General features: G+C 43.5%; 1 protein-coding gene across 3 annotated transcripts in view; it reads left to right on the forward strand.

The window, feature by feature from the left end:
• NDRG1 (N-myc downstream regulated 1) overlaps positions 1 to 20,522 on the forward strand; it is an 82,340-nt gene that overhangs the window by 26,427 nt on the left and 35,391 nt on the right. The window contains exon 1 of one of the 3 annotated variants that reach the window (XM_028736116.2): positions 10,330 to 10,563. The exons of the other annotated variants lie outside the window; for them this stretch is intronic. The gene's annotated coding sequence lies outside the window, so the exon portion shown is untranslated. Of the gene's footprint in view, positions 1 to 10,329; positions 10,564 to 20,522 lie in introns of those variants that run through there. 3 annotated transcript variants of the gene reach the window in all.

Raw genomic sequence — 20,522 nt, forward strand, 5'->3', positions numbered from 1 at the left:
ACCAGACTTTTAGAAGACATCTGAAGGCAGCCCTGTTTAGGGAAGCTTTTAATGTTTAATACGCTATTGTATTTTAATATTCTGTTGAAAGCTGCCCAGAGTGGCTGGGGAAACCCAGCCAGATGGATGGGGTATAAAATAATAATAATAATAATAATAATAATAATAATAATAATAATAATAACAACAACAACAATAATAATACCACCTTTATCTTCCCATGGACTGATTGCATAGCAACATGTGCAAATGGCTTTAGATACCTGTTAGGTCCATAAATTACCACATAGCATATATTCAACACAAAAAACCGCAACAATTTGTTGTTGACAAAGGACAGCTGGACATATAAAGGGCCCCATTACCTTCAGTAGCTTAGGGCCTCATCAAACCTAATCCAGTCCTGATCCGGAGACATGAGGGTCTGATCTAAGGACCTTCTGCACACAAGGCAGATGTGAACTATGGATCTTCTAGTTAAAACTGGCTCACCCTTCATCAAAAGGCACATGCAAGAGTGTCTCTGGGGTTCCAGCTTGCATGCTGAGCCTAAGCGCATTGACTTGGAAGCAAGTCCCACAGAGATGGATGGGACTTACTTTTGAGCAAGTGTGCGTAGATCATGTCCACAGATAGCAGGATCCCCAAGGATGTGGTGGCTTCTGGCACCAGGACCATTTGCAGACCAGCTCTGTGTTTCAAAAATGCCTGCAAACATGACCTGAAGGCTGGTAACATCAACCCCACCGTGTGGGAATCCCTTGCAGATGACCGCAGTGCCTGGAGACAGACAGTCAGGTCTTGCATCCATAGCAGTGACCGGAAGAGGAATTAAAGCTGGGAGGACCGCAGAGAGAAGAAACGCCCTTGTGCATCTTCATCAGCACAACTGAGTGCCTTCCTCTGTCCCACCTGCAACAAAACATGTCTCTCCTGTGTCAGCCTCTACAGCCACAGCAGGCGCTGTAACTCTCCAATGGTTTGACTTCACACCCCAAAGGTGCAATCCTCCATTGTTGCATTCTCCCATGCCATTTTGGAGAGGCAAGCCAAGTGAACCACACTGCTAAGGTTCGTCGGTGTGTAATTTTCTTGCTTTTTTCAGCTGCTCATTTCCCAACTCCCCTCTCTGCCCTGTCCACTATGCCACAGGGACTCTTATCAAATGTCCTGACTTTGGCCCAATTCATAGCGATTTCTGCCTGTATTTAAGTGTGCAAAAGAGGAACTCCCTTCCTGTTCTATTTAGAGACCAAATGCATTCTGTGCAGAAGAGGTGATTTTATGTGAGTTTTTAAAAAATAAAGAACAAAGTAGTATTTGTTTGATTTGCTTATCAGGTCCATTCAGGAACTGCTCTCGCTAAGGAAACCTAAATTAAGCACCCTTTTCATTATGGGCTGTGATGGTCCTCGGTTTGACAAGCCTTGTCTAGCAGGGGTGTGTGTGTGTGTGTGTGTGTGTTCTGGAAATAATCAGGGTGACTCATCCGTACTTGAAAGCCTTGACTTCTTGCCTGCAACCCAGGCACTCCTTTAAAGCTGAGGCAACGTGCTGTAAGGCAATCCTAACGTCTTGCACACTGTGGTGATTCAAAGCCCCATGACTGCCTTTGAAAGCCTTGGAGAGAGTTCCTGGGGCCGTTCCCATGAACCAAACTGATTCTTCACACTTGCTGACCTGCAGTGGGCTCAGTTATGTCTTTAAAAGAACGGGGGTGAGGTTCATGGCAGGCTAACTCTCTGCTTGATGCAGGGAATCTAGAGTTACAGCACCCTCAAGATCAGGCATAGGCAAACTCCAGCCCTCCAGATGTTTGGGACTACAATTCCCATCATCCCTGACCACTGGTCCTGTTAGCTAGGGATGATGGGAATTGTAGTCCCAAACATCTGGAGGGCCGGAGTTTGCCTATGCCTGCTCAAGATGATGATGATGATGATATTTCTAACCTGCCCATCTGGCTGGGTTTCCCCAGCCACTCTGGGTTGCTTACAGCATATATAAAACATAATAAAATATCAAACATTAAAAACTTCCTGATAAAAGGGCTGGCTTCAGATGTCTTCTAAAAGTTAGGTAGTTGGGTTTTTTTTCAATTTTCCTCCCAGTTTTTTCATATACCATTTACATTCAAATAAAATCTATTTTGTACATATATAGGATTCCCTGAAGCCTTAGACCTCCCCCTGCCCCATCATGGTTTCCGTTGCAAATCTTTTCCTACTGCATCATATAATATTTATCCAGATTTTGTTTATATCCCATTTTAACCATAAAATTCATACATTACAAGTGTTATATCAGTCCTGCTAATGTTTTTAGATGTTTACAGTGCTCTTTAAGGTAGTCTATAAACTTTTCCCCATTCTCTATTAAATTTCTTGTCTTCTTGCTTCCTGATTCTGCTGGTCAATTTTGCAATTTCAGCATAGTCCATCATCTTGATTATCCATTCTTCTCTGGATGGGACCTTATAAAAGTAATGTTCAGTGGTACCTCGGGTTAAGAACTTAATTCGTTCTGGAGGTCCGTTCTTAACCTGAAACTGTTCTTAACCAGAGGTACCACTTTAGCTAATGGGGCCTTGCGCTGTTGCCGCACCGCCGCTGCACGATTTCTGTTCTCATCCTGAAGCAAAGTTCTTAACCAGAGGTACTATTTCTGGGTTGGCGGAGTCTGTAACCTGAAGCGTCTGTAACCCGAAGTACCACTGTAGTTCTTTATCTCCTTGACATCTGCTGGGAGGGTGTTCCACAGGGTGGGTGCCACTACTGAGAAGGCCCACTGCCTGGTTCCCTGTAACCTCACTTCTCGCAGTGAGGGAACCGCCAGAAGGCCCTCGGCGCTCGACCTCAGTGTCCGGGCTGAATGATGGAGGTGGAGACCCTCCTTCAGGTATACTGGGCCAAGGCTGTTTAGGTCTTTAAAGCCAACCAAAACTTTGAATTGTGCTTGGAAACATACTGGGAGCTGGTGAAGATCCTTTAGGACCGGTGTTATATGATCTTGCAACCATGATGATGCTTGCAACCATGGGCAATGACCAGGCACGATGGGAGCTGTTTGTTCAGCAACATTTGGAGGGCCAAAGGTCCCCCACATCCGATTTAACTGAAAAGGAAGCTTGGTGCAATTGAACACCCTACCCTGAAAGTTCTGTGCTTGCAATTTAATATAATATGCTAGCACTTCAGGGCAGAACAGCAGAGGAGAGCAAGCCATACACAGAGGGAACAGAAGGTTTGATTTAATTCAGGAAGGACGGAGAGCATCACATGCAGAGTCTTCATCATGTGTGGGCAATCATTGGCCCTCTAGATGGGGCTGAACTTCAATTCCCATCATCCCTGGGAGTGCTGGGACTGATGGGAGTTGTAGTTCAGAGGCAGTGAGAGATTTTACTTTCTTGGGCTCCATGATCGCTGCAGATGGTGACAGAAGCCACGAAATTAAAAGACGCCTGCTCCTTGGGAGAAAGGCGATGGCAAACCTAGACAGCATCTTAAAAAGTAGAGACATCACCTTGCCAACAAAGGTCCTTATAGTTAAAGCCATGGTTTTCCCAGTAGTGATGTATGGAAGTGAAAGCTGGACCATAAAGAAGGCTGATCGCCGAAGAATTGATGCTTTTGAATTATGGTGCTGGAAGAGACTCTTGAGAGTCCCATGGACTGCAAGAAGATCAAACGCATCCATTCTTAAGGAAATCAGCCCTGAGTGCTCACTGGAAGGACAGATCCTGAAGCTGAGGCTCCAAGACTTTGGCCACCTCATGAGAAGAGAAGACTCCCTGGAAAAGACCCTGATGTTGGGAAAGATGAAGGGCACAAGGTGAAGGGGACGACAGAGGACGAGATGGTTGGACAGTGTTCTCGAAGCGACCAGCATGAGTTTGACCAAACTGTGGGAAGCAGTGGAAGACAGGAGTGCCTGGCGTGCTCTGGTCCATGGGGTCACAAAGAGTCGGACACGACTAAATGACTAAACAACAACATCTAGGAAGCCAAAGATTCTCCACCCCTTCATTGGATGCCCTCATTGGGTTTATATACTATTATGAGAGAGGGAGAGAAAAGTCTCTCTCTCTCTCTCTCTCTCTCTCTCTCTCTCTCTCTCTCTCTCTCTCTCTCTCTTCCAGGCTCTCCTGCATAGTTTTACTCCAGAAAAAGAGCGTGCATATTGGATTGATTGAGGACATGAGATATAGCACCCCCTTTTTGAGGATCCAGGCAGAGGTTGACATAGTCCATTGTTTTGTGAATGTGGCACAGGCAGCCAATGAAATTGTGGGCTCAGCATTCCCAGAATGCAAGCTGTGAATCAGGCTAAAGGGCTGCGTGTGAGTTTTTTTGCACAGGTGCCCCTGAGGCTAAGAGCTACAGCGTAGCTTTCAAAGAGATGCACAGACAGCACTCCTGAACCATCTGGTAGATATTAGAAGACCTTTTTTTTCTCCTGGTCCTCCTCTGCATCAGCCAGCAATGGAAGCAGCAGACACCTCCTCCTGCAAATTCTTTCTGAAACTAGTCAGGAAAACCTGCCGGAAGCGGTTGAGGTGGTAACTTCTTCGGCAGGGACGTGAGCAACTGCAGGTGAGTCTCTGACTCAAGAGCAGAACAGAGCTTTTGCATGCCATGACAGCCCTTGAGGGAGTGTTGTTGTCGTTGTTTTCCTGGCAGGTTTTGATTCCATAGTGAAACTATTTCGATGCTAGTAATTGAGGTCATCCTCCCCTCTACAGATCTGCAATGGGCGTTTGTTAAAAGGGCAATTGATCTGATGTGTAGATGTCAGCTCCCCCCAGGCTATGGTGACAGGCTAGGCTCAAACTAGATGGTTCGAGAGGAAATCCTGCATTGTTTTTTAAAAAGAGCAGTTTTAGGAAGGAGTAGGATTTCAGGCTTGTGGCAGTAGAGAGGGGTTTAATTTTCCCCGCTGCAAACATTTTTACGATGAAATCAAGACACCTGTCTTTCTTATTAGATTCACATCCCATCTTTCCTCCCAAAGGAGCCCAGAATGTCAGACAACAAGTTGTTGCAAATGCATTTCTACCACACCTTTCTCCCAAACTGAGGTTCAAGGCAGCCCTGTATAGGGAAGTTTTTTTAATGTTTTGTTATGTTTTTATATATGTTGGAAGCCGCCCAGAGCGGCTGGGGTTTCCAGTCAGATAGGCGGGGGACAAATAATAAAATTATGATGATTAAGTATTGCATAACAACATGAATGGACCCAAACAGCAATGAGAATTCCCTCTTCCATTCATGGTGCTGGAAATTTAAAATGTGGTTGGCACGTGGAAACCCCTTGAATTTGTTTTCACGTGAGTGGAGTGAATCCATGGAGTGAATCTTCAGCATTTTATATTGTCTCCCTGTGGCAAAAGAAGCCATGCTGAGTCATAAACGGTGGCATGTTCTGTAAACAGTATGGTCCCCATAACAGACTCGTGCTTAACCGAGACATGGCTGAGCAAACATCTCATTCAACTTGCAATATGCTGCCTAGTTAAACACTCGCCAACCGCAGCATCATTATGAATCAATGGAAAACTCCAGAGTTGTGCAGAGAAGCTAATTGTGTTGGGTGTGAACGGTGCAACTTTTTTTTTTTAAAAAAAAGCAAAATATCCTAATAGGTAATAGTTTCTGTGTTCATCTATTTTTTCTGCAATCTGACTTGCCGCTTTGCAGCTCGTGATAGCTACAGAGCGGAAATCTCTTTGGCTGAATGTTTTTGGAGACTTGTTATTTGCAAGGGGAGGTTTCACGAAATGGGAAACTCACCTTTTCCCACTGCTGCCACTGCCTAGAAAGGAATTGCACTCAAAGATGGGCAACCTGCGGCCCTCCAGATGTGGTTGGACTACATCTCCCATGATCCCTGACCATTGACCAGGCTTGCTGAGGCTGATGGGACTTGTAGTTCAGGAACATCCAGGGAGACACACATTTCCCATCCTTGCATTAGATGTTTGCCTGCTGCGGTGGCACAGCCCAGCACAAGGGCTGACTGGATGCACAGCCAATGAATGAAAACAGCTGAGCCTTGCCCCTTGTTTTTCTGTTGAGTGATCTACAGAGCAACCCAGTCCAGGCATTTGTCTCTGTTGGGTTGACAACACTCAGAAATTTGCGCTTGCTTATGTGTTATCAAGGGGTACAGATGACTTCCTGGATTTGAAAACTGGTTTGTTTGTTTTTTTTAAAAATAAAATAAAATAAAAACCAGCCAACAGGCTCATCTCCATGGTGTGAAGAAAATAATTATTGTGCATTATCTTCTATTCCTCGAGTTACTGTTGCAGAATTTTTTTCTATTCAGTTGGCCAGGCCCGTCTCACCCATTGAGGCTAGTGGCATGGGGTGCCAGGGCGCCAAGTTCTGGAGGTTGCTCATACCAATAACAAACTTAGCTCGTCTCTAAGGTGCTACTGGAAGGAATTTTTAAATTTTGTTTCGACTACGGCAGACCAACACGGCTACCTACCTGTAACCACATCTAGCTTTTACCCAGGAGTAAGTGAAGATTTAACAGATCTCGGAACAAGTTTCAAGCGAGGTCATCTTCTTCCCATCCCAACTCAAAAGGAACTCTCACTGACCCGGATTAGTAATAACACCCGAAACCAAGACAATATTATTTTTGTTTTCACTGTGGAAACTTTTATTCCAGTTGTGGTTTCCAAAGAGGAAATTTTTCCAGCCACGGATGAAGTCTGAATCTGGAGGAATCCAAATCCTTTTCTATTTTATATAATTTTCAGGTATACATTTTCCACAACAGTACATCCAGCGACTTCCCTTCTTCTCCTTCCATGGTTACCTTCAAAATTAACTGCATATTTTATTTCCTCTATTCCTCTTGTTCTCTTACCCTGCTAGCTTTGCATATTCCATCATTTTCAACTGCCATTACTCCTCCAGATCTGTTTCTAATTCTTATGCCAGCGTGTGCCTTGACCTACCACCTATGCTGTTGTTCATATAATTCAGAGAGCTTTAGGACTGGGGAAGGAGGTGAGGGCATGTAGCTTGCTTTGGGTGAAAAATGTCTGTCTGTTCAGTCAGGGAAATGAACACATGGCATCTTATGCTCTTCTGCCATGTGATCCTGCCCCTCTGTTGAGTCCATCAGCAGAGGCCTTGCTTTGTATCCTGCCATCATCAGAGTCCCAACTGACAGTGAGAGCAAACAGGGCCTTTTTGACAGTGGCCCCCGAAGCTGTGGAATTTCCTCTCAGATAGCAGCAGGCTGGGAGGTGGTGGCAATCTTTTCTGCTACATCGTCAGAAGAGCTGCGCATCAGAGGAGTCGGAAGGTTCAGCCAGCTAGCCCAGCCAGCAATGGCTACTTTCCCGGGTTGTGTGTGTGTATTGAGGAGCCTATTTATTTTGAGAGTGACAGTGGGACACTGGCCCTGATGGGGAATCTAGATTCCATTGACTGACTGGATGCTGAGGAGTAGTGAGGGGCACCAGCCGGGGAACCCCAAAGGAAACCCCCAGGGGAAGAAGGCTCAGAGCCAGTGGTTTGATGATGGGATGATGATTTGTGGTCAGTGGGAGCAGATTGGGAAGAGAAGATGTTGGAAGCTGAAGGTAACAGGGTTTAGTGAGCGGGAAGAGGCTGTGGCAGAGAGCAGTCCAGAATTGGAGGCAGAAGTGGAGGCTGGAGAGGGGAAGGTCAAGAGGCAGAGATTAGGCCTTCTGAAGAAGCCAGGGAGTCTTCCCCTCATGCAAGCAACCAGCTACCCTCTCCACGTGGTCTCTCAGAACCCAAAGAGGTATGAAGAGGGCAGGGCAAAGACAGACAAGATGGAGGAGCCTCAGGATGAGGAGGAGGAGACTTAGAGAACGGTGGGAAGGCAGGATTCTTCAGTCCTCGCAATTGCCTCATTGGGGCAAGACCCACTGGGAAGAGTGGCTGTGATCACTAGGCCTGTGCTATTTGGGTTTCTTTGAATAAGGAGTTAACTTCACTGACATCGGCTGTTTTATTGCTGAGCTGCTCCTGAGACTACGGGGAGGGAGGGATGTGAGTTAACTTGGCTTCCAAGTGAGGTGTAGGATGTTGGGGACCTGTGTCTGCTGTGAGACCACAAAACACGGTTCACACATGCAATGAGTGGGCACTTCCTGATTTTGCTGTTTTATACCGATCAATTGCTTTCTGTTTATTTTACTTTTCATTTTGTACCAATATGTTGCTCACTGCTTTAGGGGCCTTTCAGAGCAAAAAAGTGGAATACAGATGTCATTGTCAGACACCGACACATAGCCCATACATTGCAGCCGTTCTGATTTAATCTGCAAAAAATGCTTTGCTTAGCTGGGACTCTGGTGATTCTGGACAGAATTCAACTAACTTGTTGCGTGAACAGAATGAGCTCTGTTTATGCAATAGGATTTGATACTTATCCTCTGTGAATTTGCCTAACCTTCCAAGTTGGTGGCCATCCCTCTTGCAAAAGGATTCTTAAAGATTTGTGCTATCAGAAGTGATAAAATGCTTCCAGAAAAATTGGTTTTCCTGCCTACCGGATGTGTGTGTGTGTGTATACATCTTTATCACATTTGATGCTGGTGTTGCTGGTATCTTGCTGGGAAGATTTAATTCCAAGGAACTCTGCAGGGCCGCTTGGGCACGATTTGCACGAACAACTCTATTTAAAATCAGAGCAAACACTTAGTGACGGCTGCTTCCCTTCTTGCTACCCTGGGGAAAAACCCCTCAGCTGGCCAATAGCAGGATATATAAACAGTCTGCACAGTCCCCAAAGTAGGAATACTGAAAGGAAAGTATAATATTGTGTTGTCCAGCAAGGAATTGTGTATTTTTATACTGTACTCCCCACCACTACACTTTAATTTTGTCCTGACACCCACTGCTGGTTTTTTTAGATGCTTTTGGACAAGAATCAGGATATTATCAGTTCCTTTTTACTTATAGCCGGCCTGGGCAGTGGGAGGTGTGTGTGTGTGTGGGGGGGGTGTTAGTTGCCTGCCGCTCCCCATCTTAGCCTCACTTTTGCCCTTGTAATCTTCAGCAGGGAGGATGGGGACATAACTAGCCTCTTCCTGTGATTGGCAGGTCGCTGTGTGATCCACTGCCTCTCAGCCAAACCTACCTCGCAGGGTGGTTGTGAGCATAAAATGGAGAGAGCGGAGATCCAGCTGCACAGCTTGGATAGCTCAGTTGGTTAGGGCTCGGTGCTGATAATGCCAGGGTTGCAGGTTCAGTCCCCGAAAGGAACAGCTGCATATTCCTGCATTTCAGGGGGTTGGGCTAGATGACCCTCAGGGTCCCTTCCAACTCTAAAATTCTATGATTCTACGGTTTTAGACCACGCTGCACTCCTTGGAGCAAAACGTGGTATACAGTGCAACAGATGAATAAATTAAAACGCCTGTGCTAAAATCCACCATTCACCTTTCACATGCGGTATCAAAGGAAGAAGTTAAGCGGAGAACTTTAAAATCCTGGAAAGTTTGACACACACACCGCTCCACACGAGCGCTTTCTATTTTTCTTTTGCCTTGCCCGATCCTTGGGCGCGTTTACTCGTAGGCAAGTCCCACTTGAATGCTACAGTGGGGATCTTCCAATAACCAGAGTGATAAGCAATGTGCAGCCCCGACCCTCCTCGCTTTCGGTTCTACTCTAGAGCTAAATCTCCCCCGTAGAAGAACTGCGGGTGATTTCTCACAATAAGCGCGCGCAGGGGCTGAATTCCAATTCGCAATCCTCTCTGCACATCCAGTTGCTGCCGTTGTGCTTTTATTTTGTTTGCAATGCCCTCTCTGCCCGCTTACTCAGGAGTAACTCCCGGTTGAATTCAACGGGAAGGGGTAAACTTTTCCAAACAATCGCGCGCAGGCAGGCATCGCCGTTCAAAGTTTGCAAGCCCCTCTCTGCAACGCTTTAACTGTTGCTTTTTTTTGGCAATCTCTTATTTTGCAAGAAGAGGAGGATTCCTCCTGGGCTGCTGTGAACAGGCAAAGCAAGCGAAAACTGCATTTATGCGGATGCCCGCGGGGGGAAAAGCCGCGCAAAGGATCCGCGGAAGACCCTTTGCAGCAACAGGTTGAGCGGGGCGGAGAGATTGGCGAGGGGGCGGAGCTAGAACGATAGGCGTGGCTAGAAATAGGAGGAGGAGGAGCCGCCGCGGGGGAGAAAGAGAGACGTGCGTGTGGTCCAGTCTTCCCTCCAGTGGGCGGGAGGAGGGCGTGGCCACGCCCGAGGCGTCGCATTCAAAGGTGGGCGCGAGCGAGGGGGCGTGGCCCTCGGCCGGGAGTTAGCCTATAAAAGCTCGCGCGGCGCCCCTCGCGCGCGCCGATATCTAGAAAGCTCGTGAGGCGGTTGGTCGTTAGTCTTTCTCTCGAAGCCTCCGTTTCCTGAGAGACCCCCGTCGACGTTTCCCCCCCCCCTCTCTTTTTATTCTTTTAAACTTTGTGGTACTTCTCCCCCCTCACATCCTCGCCTTATTGGGAGGGGTCCGGTTTCTGGCGCGGATTTCTTGTGAGGAGGCAGCCCCCCCCCAACACCCCCTACCCAGGTAAGAGGTGAGGCTGCGGCGGCGGAGGAACGGCGGTTTGCACGTGCGCGTTTGTGGCGTTAACGGTTCCGATGGCAGGGTCGCGAGTTCGAATCCCACCCTGGGCGGAGCCGTTGATTTACGTTACTTTTTTTTTAATGGGGGGGGGGGGGAGAGACGGGACACCCACCTGTCACCATTCTCTGTCGGATTCTCTCTAGCTAGATTCAGAGCGAAGTGTCCCAATGACAGCTGTTTCAAATGGCTTTTTCTTTTTTCCTGGTCATCATTTATATTGAATTTTCCTATTCTACATTTCCAAATAACAAACTTTGAAATGATCCAATGGCTTCCCTTCTCCTCTTTCCATTTTACATGTCATATGCACGTACCTGCGTATTTTTACCGTAACCATTCAAATCAGTTTTCCACTTTTACAGCCATCAAAGATCGAATTTATCTCAATGCTGCCAACGTTTTCAGCTGTGTACAGTTGTTTTCCACGTATTCGATAAATGTTCCCAAGTCTTCTTTAAATGTATGTTAAATGGTTTTCTTTTGACGCCAAGTGCTCAGAAAAATCTCAAAATTTCTACTTATAGTTAAGTATTTTTATCTATTTACTTTATTTTTTGGGGGGGAGGGGGTAAACTCCCCCCCCCCGGCTACACTCATGAATCCCTCCCCAAGAATTTGACCGCAGTTGTTGTTGTTATACATTTATTTACACCATGCCTTTGCCCCCCAACAGAGACTCCAGGTGGTTTACTAAGAACTTTTGCTTCTCAATATTCTCTGGTTGGCCTCTGTTATTTTCTCCTATGGATAGAAAACCTACAGAAGGTCTCTATATGGGCACTTGGATACCCATAAGGGATAAAGGAGCATTGTTTTCCTTATAACAAACTATAAAACATAAGTGTCAGTCACTTAGTTCTATGAACATTTAATAGTTATAAAGCAGAGAAATTGTCACTTTAAACAATTAAACATTAATGGAAATAAAGCTGCCTGTGATCTATGAAAAACATGCAGCCACAACAAAAACAACACACCCCACCTTCAGCCTGGCCCTACTCCACAGGGTTGTCGTAAGGGCAATGCGATGGGTAGAAGTGGGGGTGGAAAGGGATGCATGCAGCTTTGTGAAGAAATGTGGGGGTGTAAGGATGATAAGTGAATCTTTTCCCCCAAGATGGTGGTTCTCCAAAGGAGAAAGGCCAGGTCCTTAGTTAGCTTTCCATTTGAGGGTGCCTTAAAAGTCCTCCTTTCCCCTCCTGTGATTTCCTCCCTCCCACTTTATGTATTTTCTGCCCTACCTGCATCCCAGCTCTCATCCTACTGCTCAAAAGTTGGTCCTGTTTTCTGTTGTTCTGGATCTTCTCTCTCTCCTTCCTTTCCATCTCCCCTGGCCCAAACCATCCCAGTGTGAAGATGACGGGTTTGATGTCTCTTTCAAGTCTTATTGTCACCTCGAATAATGGGTCTTTCATTGTTGCTGGGTTTTTAAAAACAAGTCATAAACAGGTAGGAAAAGTCACATAAGTATCAAATAGATGATGGTAGCCTAGCATGATTACTATTTTTTAAGAAAATACACAAGGTTACGGGTCATTACTGTGCGAAGGCTTCATAATAAACAATAAAGAATAGCTGATTGTCAACGGCTATTTGGATGACCCAATAGAGTCTCTGTAACAGCAAACTGAATTCAGCTTCACAAAATCTTCTCTGATGTTGCCTCAAATAACAGAACTTGCTTCTCTTTGGATGGTGGCAAAAGGGGACCCCTTCCCCGACTTCAGGTATTTTTGTTTGGAGGAGAATAGATCTGTTCCAGTCGTCTTGTTGTCTCATTCTCTTCCACTATCCCCCCACTTTATTCATTTTTAAATGGGTTACTTTAATTGTTCATGACAGAAGAAACAGCCTGTTGGATTAGACCAATATTTCATCTTATATTTCATCTCCCTACAGCACCCTGTATCCAACAAATGGTCATTCAGTTGTCTCCGGAGAGCTCATAATGCGGGGCAGAAAGGCAACAGGCCTCCATTGTTGTTGTTTTCCCTACATCTGGTATTGAGTTATCCTGCCTTTGCACATGAAAGTTCTGCCTGGTCCTCGTGGTTGATGGATCTTTTTCTGAAAAGGCTGTTTAGGTTTGGCAGTTTTCAGATGTATGAGGGTTAAGAAGGAATTGAACCATCTTTTTTTCCTTGATTAGCAGAGGGGGAAAGCTAAAATGATGAAGCATTCACAAATCCCTTGTGTTTAGGGGCAGTATAGACTAGTTCAATATTCTGGGCATGGATGAGGTGTACTGTTTCTTATTTCTAGGAAGGGAGCAGAATGCTCCAATAGAGTGGTCTGAAGAGCAAAACAAGTTTGTCACATCCTGTGCAGGGGTTAAACATGAGTTTTCCCATGATGGTTTTTGGGGAAGAGTTGGATTCAAATTGGATGGGTGGCATCTTCATGGCTCTGTTTCATCCACAAAAATATATTGGTTGCAGTATCTTCCAGGTGCTTGTTCTTTTCGTGGGTAAGATGAAACTTGAAAAAATACACTCCAGATCTTCAATTCCAGAGGTGTAGCTGTTAGTCTGCAACAGCACACATAAAAACAACATGTGGCATACGTTTTCATGGACTTGAGCTCACTTTCTCAGTTGAAGTCAGCTGTAGTCCACAAAAATGTATGCATCTGGTAGTCTTTAACATCTGGTAGTCTTTAAAGTGCCATGGGATTTTTTAAATCACAATTTTGAATAGTTCTAATGCCATTCCGTTATAATGATTTGTTAGATTCTTATTATTTTTATTAAATGAGACTCTGCTTTCCCCCTGCAACATGGCTACCTCTTTAGGAATTTACTAGTGCATGTGGTTTGTTTGTTTTTAATTGATGTGGTGAGGAAAGCGGTTACTGCCTGAAGTAGAGTAACATATTTGTTGATGAAAGCATACATAGACTCTCAAGTGCTAGAAATGGCTGTTTGTCTGATGAATGTTGGCAAGTTTTCATAAAATGGGATGTTTGGGTGACTGGGGCTACCATGCAAAGCACATTAAGTTGGAATCAACAAGTATTTTCAAGTCTAAACATGTTCTTTTCTGGGAAAGCGTATAACAACCAAATATATAGACAACCACCCATGAGTTTCCAAGGGTAGCAGCTTGGAAAACAGTGATGCCTGCTCTTATTCCTGGCACTGTAGGCATACAGTAGGATGACTAGGCAGATGTGCTTTGTTGTAAAATGGAATGGTGTTTTTTTAGAATGGAATCGTATCAGTTAGTGGTGTGGAGGTGGACAGGAAGAGAGGAAGTGTTTCCCTTTAGAGAAAAGGTAAAGAAAATGTCTTGCATCCTGGAGCTCTCCTTCCAGTGGCACTCCAGTTTTATGGAGATCCTTGGTGTAGGGCTCCTAACATTTGCATGTAGAGAAGAGAACAAAGGTCTGGTATTCTACTGGTTTGGAAAGGACCTCTACAAGAAAGGAAATTCTAGCAGTTTGCGTTTTGACATCAAATGTTCTTCCTTGGAAAACAGTAGAAACAGCTGGAAACCTCTAGAAGTTAGCCAATTGGGCTGGACTTGGAAGAGGGAAACAAGTTGTCACTCTGTAGGGAGGTGGCGGCAGACACTGAAATTAGAACTGGCAAGTTGCAAACATGTATAAGCAGAACTGCAAAAAGTTGCAGCAGACTGTTATTTCTTCAATTTCATTGGCTCCTTTGCTGCTGTTGTAGTTTACTAGTGGCTGCTTGCTTTAGGAGTTATGCCCAGATCGTCAAATCAAAGGAAAACACACAAAAATGAATGCATAATTATAGCACCCCTTTAACTCTGCCAGTGTTACCCTGTCTTCCTGTTTCCCTTTTCTATAAAAAGCTGTGTAAAGAAATGCTCCTGTTTCTACTAGACTATGGGGTGGCATTCTGAAGCATTGTGAAATCTTTTCTTTTTATAAAAATAAATCCAAAATGAGGTCCTCCAGTTGCAGTCAGATGCAGAATGGTGGCCAATGGAGTGTGTGTGGTTAGCATAGAATCAAAGAATACAGGGATTCATTTCCGGCAGCAAAACAGCCCACAGTCTGTCACAGAATTCCGCTTCTGGTTTTCCCCACCTCCCAATCTTTCGTAATCTCAGCAGCTGTTGCTTGGCCCTGTACTAGACTTCGATGAGGAAAAGAAATTAAAGCCTGTACTTTATAACTGCTTTTGTGATTTGAAAGCTTATTGCGGGTTTTTATATTGGTTAACAAGAGTTTGCATATATGATGCATAGGCAGGTTTCTACTGATCATGATCACAGGAGTTTTGCTATAAATAGCAACCAACTCCGATAAAAATCATCCCATATATTAAGATCTTCTTCTGAGGCCTTACTTCATGTGAAACCACCTAGATCAAGTGGAAGAACAGAATCTGGCTTCATTCTCAAAAAAATACATTATTAGGTTTTGCGGGGCCAGTAAAAAATCTTCATTTTTGCTAAGGTGATCTTGATTTTATTAACTGGCTGCTCCTTTTGTATGTTAGTGTTGATATGCATTTATCTTTAACCATTTTAATAGAATAGTTTTTAATAGTGCCAGCCATCATGGAGATCTTCCTTGGGTAAAACAGCAGGGTACAAATATTTTAAAGGTAGTGCCTTGGGATATCTGTGCAGGAGCAGTGACCAATCCTGTCAAGCTGTCTCCTCTGCAAGGCTGACTTGGGGATCACAGCCTGATTGATCCTTTACGAGGCAAAAGGGGGGGGGGGGTCTGAAGCAGCCAGCAGTGGGTGTCGGGGCGGGGGGGCACTTCTGGGTCCTTACCTTGAATAATTTTTCTGGTACTGAGGAAGTGCCTTAGGGATCTCTCCAGCAGTAGTGCAAGTGTAGCCATAAGTGCACACTTGAGAACTGAGTAATGGGTGATGTGGAAAAGTCAATACAGTACTCTGGAAGACTGCATCCATAAGCTTTAGGAGGTTTTCTAACTTGATTGCTGGAAAAGCGAATTTCTGCTCCCTCTACTGGTAGCTCTTATATAGTTATACGTATAGGAAGAGTGAATGCTGAAGCAAGGTCTTGTATTTAAAGGTGATCAAAAGAAAAAGCTTGTGGACAATGATTAATTACAGTGAGTAAAGATACTTTGTGTGAGTACAATTCTTCCATAGTCAAATGAAGTGCCTATATGGTATGTATCTTTTCTACCCAGCTGGGGGAAAAACATTACAGTACAACTATTTCTAGTTGGTGCTGCTCAGCTGAAACTACTCACTGACATAATTGATTTTACTGCTGTTGAACTCACTGATAATTACTATAGCTGTTAAATTTATTATAACAACTAATCTTTTCAATGTTATGACTACTAATCAACAATATTTTTTTCTGCAATTGAATTTATTGTTACTATTGACTCCACTATTGACCTTACTACTGCAGAATTTATCACTACTATTAATGCAGATTTTTATGACTGCTGACTGACTGACTGACTGATTTATTTATTTAACAAATTAGCAATTTATATACTACTTGGTTGTAAGAAAACCTCTAAGCAGTTTCTGACTTGGCTGTTATGGACCCATTCAGTGTCTTAATGCTTCATCAGTATTATTATTGATTTTGTGGGCATCTCACTGGCATCTGGTTGGCCACTATGAGAACAGGATGCTGGACTAGATGGGCCTTTAACCCGATGCAGTCCGATGTTCTTCTTACAATGTTGTTAATTTGCATGGATTAAGGAATAAGATAAGCAGTTATTTAGACACAACGTATTAATAATTGAATCTTTTAAAAAAATATTTGTCCAGTTTGGTTCATGATCAGTTATGTAGTTTTACTTAACATAGAATGTCTACTGTAGCAGATAAACCTAGACTCTTCAGCAGGTAAAATAAGTTACAATATCAAAATGGGTTGGGGAAGCTGGAACCATTATAAATACATTGCAGGAGTATAGGGTTGAATTCAGACACAGTGAACTCAACAGAACTTAGTTATGGCTAATGTAAGTCCCACTGATTTCAGTGGGTCTTTTCAAAGTACAGTATGACTTAAGCCACTTCTGCACATGTTATTTTTCAGGTTTAGACTTTTGCAGTAAGGAAATTGATAGGGAAATGCACTGATAACTGTGAGGTAACAATTGCTGTATGTGACATCATGTGACCTCACCACAAACAAACCAGAATGAATGGTGAATAAACAACAGGTGTTGTATAACCTTACCACAAACTTTGTGCAAACAAATTGGGATTACTGATCAATAAATGCGGCATTTGGGAACAGCCTAGCTCTGGATTCAACTCAGAGCTTCTAATTATTGAGGATTCGCTGCTGAAGATGTTTGGGCTATATTTTCAAATGAATGTTTGCAGGGGAAAATAAAGGTAAAGGAAAGAGAAAATTATGAGAAGTGTGTCAGAAGAAAAGTTAAAACAAAATGAGGAAAACTGCAGAAAATGCAGGTAGAAAAATAAGAAATGAGGGAAGATAATTTGTTTAGTTAAAATGGTTAAAAGGTTTGAGTCAAAGGTGGTGAATTACAAACTAAGCTATAGGATTATGAGAAAGTGAGATGCTGTGAAGGATTTTGGACAAAAATGAAAGTTGCATTACAGTAAAGTTAGGGCTGAGCCACAGTTACAAAGAGATGATGTAGTGAGATTGAAGACAAGAGTAAATGTCATTTTGTAGTTAGAAAAGCAAGTAGAAAGTTGAGAGGTCTCTTGAAAGTCAAGATTTTATAGAGCATTTTTAGACAGCTTTTTTCACCTTGGTGTGCTGTTGAAACTGAAAAAGCATTAGGATTCCACAAGTATTCACAGTGAAAGAAAATGCCTAGAGATACCATTGACATTTTTCAGCATTAGGGCAGCAGCCTTCCCTGACAGATGTGATCCAGATGTTTTGGACTACATCTCCCATCAGCCCTGACCATCAGCTATTTTGGCCGAGCCTGATGGAGTTGTAGATAAGAACATCTGGAGGGTGCCAGGTTAGGAAAGGCTGCGTCAAGGTGAAAGGTCCTTTTAATGGATTGTTTTTAATTAGCCACTGGGGAGATCTGCCTTGACTAGAAAAGCAAAATATAAATACAGAATTGCTAATTGACAAGAAAATATATTTCTTTTGAATGCCATGCTTGTGACCAGCTGTTAGACATGGAATGTTGTACTAAATGGACCATTGTCTAATCCACAAAGGTAGTTCTTGAGCTATGTCTAATCATAATTTATAGGGGGAAAAGAGTGGGTGCTTTTATTTTGCAAGCTTTTGTGCTTGCAAATCTTATAGCAGCAGCATGTTAGCAGAACTGACGGCTGCAGTGTTTTGCACAATGTTTATAGTTTTACCTGAAACTGATCAGGGGCTGATTAAAGGAGACAAGCAAGAACCTTTTAATGGAACCTGTTAGGGGGCAGTCCTAAAGATCCACCAGGATGAACAAGTTAGGATGTAGCACCTTTCTGGCTGAGTCCCCAACTGTGGCTCAGCTGAAGATACACCAAAGCAACTTAGCCAGGCATGCTGAAGCTGTCTGAACTGAGACTTGTGTAAATCTTCAAAAGCAGACATGGTGAGGACAGGACTTGACAGGGGGAACTTAAAGTGGATCCTAGTTCTGTTCACATGTCCTGGCAAACTGGCAGAATATGCACCATCAAAAAGGGTAATGCAGGTCAAACTATATTTTAAAGTCTTGTTCTCCCTCTGCTAGGCTTGGGGTGGCTCAGCTGGCAGTAGCGTTGCTCAGGAGTTTGAATCTGGTTTAACTTTATATAAATTATTTGGATGGTGATAATAAATTTAAGAGTTCCAGAAGCAAATTTGAAACCAGTTACAAACTCATTGGGCAGCCCTAGGCAAGTCGTTTCATCTCAATCTCTGGCCCACAGCTACATATGGATACAATATTACTGGCTTAACTGCCATGCTGAGGTGTCATAATGTGGTATTTCTATCTGTAACTGTGGTATTTCTGCCACTGTAGATGTCATAAACAGCAGTTGTGAAGCACAGTGGTCATGTTAAGCATAGACTCCAATTCTGGGATATACATGTTTGAGGTTGGAACCTTTGCTATCAAAGTACAGTTCAGTCTAGTTTCTATAGAAGAAAAGTGCTTTCTTTCACTGACCTTGGAGATGTGAAAGGCCATTGTGGCCAGACCTCATTAACACATAAATTATTACTGTCTAGCAGCCTTAATCTTAGCATATTTATATACTGCGTGCAGTAAGCCCAACTTGCTGATAAGCGTATTGTGACATTTCTGGGATCCCCCATAAGAAGCGCTTGTCTCGCAGTGGTTACCAAGGTTAGTCTCTCTGCAGCTATGCTGAGTCCAGCCAGCTGGCACAACCTTCTGACTTGTAGAGAGCAGTGAGATTCTCCATTTATATTCTCAAGTACATCTTTACAAGACACATGGGTGAGATAAATTTATCACAAAATCCTACCAGAACACAACACAATACAGTACAATTAAAACATTAGCTTATATTTACTTAGGAACATAATGTTCAGAAGTGGTCATTTTATTCAGAAGTCTTGAGTTCTGATTTACTGACCTTTCATAATTGCTATTCCAACTCTTACATATGATTTCATTATAATTCCCATTTCATCCCCCCTTTCCCTTTCTTTCCTTTACAACTACAACTCTGCCATTTTCCAAGCAACATTCCTTACCAGTTGTTTGCTCTAACTGCCCAATATTCCACCCCACTCCCCTACTGTCAATCATTCTTCCACTTGCGCTTCTGTCACAGTTTGTAATAGGATGAATTGTTTGGTGGACAGGCTAAGTTTAGGTATGTTAAATGCTGCTGTGTACATCTAGGTCATGTTTACAAAAGTGGGGTATTGAGAAGAGGAGTGATGGGGCTGGGCTTGTAATAGATAAAGTAAACTCCTGATGTAATATTGCTGCTAAGAGGATTTTGATGTTTCAGCAGGCAAATGCAAATCTTCTAAAATGGCTGAATTGGAGAGAAAACATTCAGATTGCCAAGTGTATTCCCCTGGATTATTTCAGAATGTTTGTCACACAAGATGATTCCTGAACATTGCAGAGCTGGCCAGCTCCATGCGGAAGCATTGACCAGTTGAGAAGCACACTGTTTTGCACAGTTGCCATCATGCTGAAGGTGCAAAATGGATCCTGATAACTGCCAGGATGGGTCCATTGTTTAATAAGCAAGTAGGATAACAAGTAGCATTTTCTGGAAATGTTTGCATAAGCTAAGAAGCGCTTTGTATGTTAAAACAAAAAAAATTCCTTCCAGTAGCACACTTCTTCAGATACCTGCATATTTAGTGGGATACGTGGATTGTAGAGGGTTCTTAATTCTAAGACCCTTGGGTATAATGTCCAGGTTCTTGCATTTAGTAAGAAAGAAGATATCAGTCTGTACCTGTGCAAGTTTCTTGGTGATGTTGATGGACTTCCATTTCATGGAATGTGGTGCCTTCCATAGTTCCAGTTACAGATAGGTAGCCGTGTTGGTCTGCCATAGTCAAAACAAAAAAAAATCCTTCCAGTAGACCTTAAAGACCAACTAAGTTAGTTCTTGGTATGAGCGTATCTGAAGAAGTGTGCATGCACACAAAAGCTCATACCAAGAACTAACTTAGTTGTTCTTTAAGGTGCTACTGGAAGGAATTTTTTTTGTTTTGACTATGGCAGACCAACATGGCTACCTATCTGTAACTTTGTATGTTAACTTTTGGTTTGTTGGAAGTTTACTCATTCAGGCAGAAAATCAATATATAAACTATGGGCAAGAAGATGAATCAATAGCCTTGTTTTCTTCAGCTGGATTCCCCCCCCCCCCCCAGTTGACTCCAGTTGCACTTGCATGTTTCGGAGGGTGAAATGAGAAGTTACAAAAAGCCACATGACTGCCACCAAAAACTGTGTGTTTCTGCCACTCATGTCTGGCTTTCTTTCTGCTCCTCCA

The sequence above is a fragment of the Podarcis muralis genome, chromosome 8 (assembly GCF_964188315.1).
Source record: "Podarcis muralis chromosome 8, rPodMur119.hap1.1, whole genome shotgun sequence".
Classification (NCBI taxonomy): Eukaryota; Metazoa; Chordata; class Lepidosauria; order Squamata; family Lacertidae; genus Podarcis; species Podarcis muralis.